A 3,488-nucleotide genomic window follows, 5' to 3' on the forward strand; every position below is an offset into this window, starting at 1 on the left:
TATGGGAAAAAATACACTTGCTCAGTCCAAACCCGTGTTGTTTGAGGGTCGAGTGTACTTTTCCTCCATTACAGTACTTTCCAACAGCATAATTTTCTAAAGTAGAGAAACATGATGAGCATCCCTCTTTTTACATTTGCTTATTCGTGTATATGCAATTATTCATTCAACAAGTATGCACAGAGTTGGAGGTCCTGAGCGCCCAGGGCGAAGCCCTGACTTCCCTGGGCTTCTGTTCTAGAGCAGTAGAGCGGAGGGAACGTGATTCTGTGCGAGGTGATGCAGACCACAGTTTCGAGCAGGGAAAGGAGCTGGAGAAAAATGGGAGAAGGGGAGGGAGTGGCTCTTGGTAACATCGGCTCAGAGAAAGTCTGTGCGGATGAGGGGACATTTGGGCAGAAGCAGGAGACGGCGGGGGCGGGGGGTGGGTGCTCAGCCTGCAGACCTCCGGAGGCTGGCAGTGGGGTGGGGGGCAGGACAGCCCGGGCCTCTAGTGAGGCCGTGGCACCTTCAGCCGCCCCAGCACCCAGGGCAGGGGTTTCCTGTGCCGCCACTTCACACGCCAACACCCCTGAGCACAGCACCCCTGAGCACAGCAGGGTGACAGTGGCCTGCTTCCCACCGGCTCCCACGCGGCGAGGCCGGAGAGTACCATGCCTGGCGTGAGTTCTGACTGCCCCGCTTAGCACTCGGGTGACCTGCAGTCAGCCTCTCTGAGCCTGGCTGGCATCCGTGGCAAGGAGCCCACTCTGCGCCCCCGGGAGCACGTTCTCGGAGGTTCAAATAAGGCAGCATGAGCGGCATAAGTGAAAAGTACTGGCCGTTATCACCCCCAAAGCTAACTCCTTGATTCCTCAAGTCTGCTCTTCCTTTGGCCTTCCCTTGATAGTCTCCTGGTCCCCTGGGACATAAGCTCGAAGACCTTTTTTTTTTTAAAGATGTTTATTTTCAGAGAGAGAATGAGCATGAGAGGGGGAGGGGTGGAGAGAGAGAATCCCCAGCAGGCTCTGAGCTGTCAGCACAGAACCCATTATGGGGCTCGAACCCATGAAACGTGAGATCATGGCCTGAGCTGAAGTGGACGCTTACTGACGGAGCCCCCAAGGCGCCCGGTATTAACTACTCTGAAATCTTTAGTCTAGACTCGTCCCCTGCCGCTCCGCCCCTTTTCACTCACGCCGTTGATTTGCTGAAGAAAGTAGGCTAGTTTTTCTTCAGAGTCTCGCTTGCTGACATCACCTGGTTGCCGTCTTCATTTCCTTTGTTTCTCTCTCCCCTGTTTTTCCTTTACACCAGAGGTTAGAGCTGAGGGTTTGGCGTCCAGGGTCAGTATTTTTGGCAAAAAAGTCTTCATGGTGATGCCGTGCAGTTGGCACTTGGTATTTTCTGTATTCGTCCTATGATTGTCTTTGACCTTCTCCAGCCTCCCCAGCCTGTGATGGCGTCTCGCAAACACGCTGTTACCAGTCCACCTGCCTCCTGGGTCCCCTCCCAGAAGCCTGTGGAGCCCACTGATGACAGGTCTTGCGTTGAAGGTGTCCTTGGGACCGTCAGGCTGATCAGGACCGCCTCTGGGGCTCTAGACGTGGACGAAAGCATCTCGGGGCTGCCTGGCTCCCCACCCCCTCCCCTTCTAAAATCTCTTCCCTCTAAACCGGACCCAAGAGACCTCACGTGTGGCCACTTGAGTCGGACCCACGAGACCCCACGTGTGGCCAAATCTGGTCCGCAGACCACGTCAACACATTATTTATCCCGACCGAGCCTGGAGGCGGTGCCCCCACTAAGTTATCTTTGCTGAAAAGTAACAGCCAGCCTGCCTCCCCTGCTTCCCAGCCCATCCCAAATGGAGTGAGTCACTTATCCGCCGTGACCCCCAAAGATAAGGAACGTGGATTAAGTGTCTCAATGGTCCGCTTAAAGCTCTCGCCGCTTAGCTGGGCAGGCTCGCCGCACCCCGGGGGAAGAGTGGGGATCCAAGAAGCTCTCTCCACAGGAATCCTTTTCAGACATCCTCTTAAAAAAAAAAGGCAACTCCATTTTTATTTTGCACTTTTAATGTGGGTGAAGAGTTTAAAAGGCCCTACCTAGTTCCGGACATCGCGTTGGCCAATACGGCTAGCTATCTGGCCCCTTCTCGAAACAGGAGGCCTAGAGTCCCCTGGGGCGGGGCCGAACGCTCCACCCACTTCCTGTAACACCCCCAGGCCCTGCCCTCCTAGAATACCTTCCCCACCGCCCCCTCCTCTCCTCCACACCTAGGCGGCCTTCAGAGGCCCCGCCCCCGCCCCCAGGCGGACTCCTCCAGCTCCCCGGCCTGGGCAGCAGCAGCCCGAAAGCTGTGGATGGCAAATGAAAGGCTTTGGATTGTGACTTTCTAAGACTACAACTCAGGATGAACGTTTGCTTTCTGAGAACATTCTCCTATTCCGCATGAATTCGTTAGCACCCCTCTCTTTAGGAGCTGTGGCTTGTTAGCAACAGAAAGACTTTAATTAGTGTAAACTAAAACGATTTTACTGTAAAGAATCTGGGAAGTTCGCAGACTCCAGGAAAACCTGGAAACTCAAGCTATGGGAAAGAAAGAACTAGGTCAGGTCTGGGGCTCCAGGTCGCTGGGCCTGGGGTGTCCTCTGGAGGTACTCGTGGGGGACTCTGCTTTAGCCACCTGCAGCCCCCAGGGGTCTCCATTTGGGCTGCAGATTTCCAGGAGAGGGTCTGAAGCGCGAGCTCCACAGCCTGCCTCCCTGAGGAGGCGGGGATTCTGTGATTGGCAGCTCTGCTGACCAACCAAGTGAGGAAGGGCCACGCCCCCTAGATGAAGGGCCAAGACAAAATAAACAGTAAGTCTGCTACCAAGATTTTCTTGACTAGCAACCTCCACTAAAGTATTTGAAATAGGACTGAGTTTCCCAAAGCTCAGTGTATACATAACGCTTAGGATAACGGATCCAATTTCTCTGTTCGTGCTAGCTGCTCAGGAGTTTACGACCATCTTGTGTCCTACAGCGAGCCCACTGGAGTTTTGTGGTGTCCATGCTGTCTTTGCCTCTCCTGGTTCTGTTTTATATATATTTTAATGACATTTTTCATTTTAATTCCAGTATTGTTAACATACGTGTTATGTTAGTTTCAAGTGTACAGTATTAGCGATTCAAAACTTCTGCATATCACGCCCTGCTCAACGTCATACATGTGCTCTTCATCCCCTTCACCCTCTTCCCCAGGCTCCCCACCATCAGCCTGTTCTCAAGAGTCTGACTCTTGGTTTCTCCCTCTCTTTATTTATTCCTTTGTTTGTTTGTTTCGTTTCTTAAATTCCACATATGAGTGAAATCATATGGTGCTTCTCTTTCTCCGACTTATTTCATTTAGCACAATACACTCTAGCTCCAACCATGTTGTTGCAAATGGCAAGATTGCATTCCTTCTTATGGCTGAGTAATATTCCCTTCCGTTATGTGGATGTCTGCATGTGTGTGTGTGTG

The sequence above is a fragment of the Suricata suricatta genome, chromosome 3 (assembly GCF_006229205.1).
Source record: "Suricata suricatta isolate VVHF042 chromosome 3, meerkat_22Aug2017_6uvM2_HiC, whole genome shotgun sequence".
NCBI classification, from domain to species: domain Eukaryota; kingdom Metazoa; phylum Chordata; class Mammalia; order Carnivora; family Herpestidae; genus Suricata; species Suricata suricatta.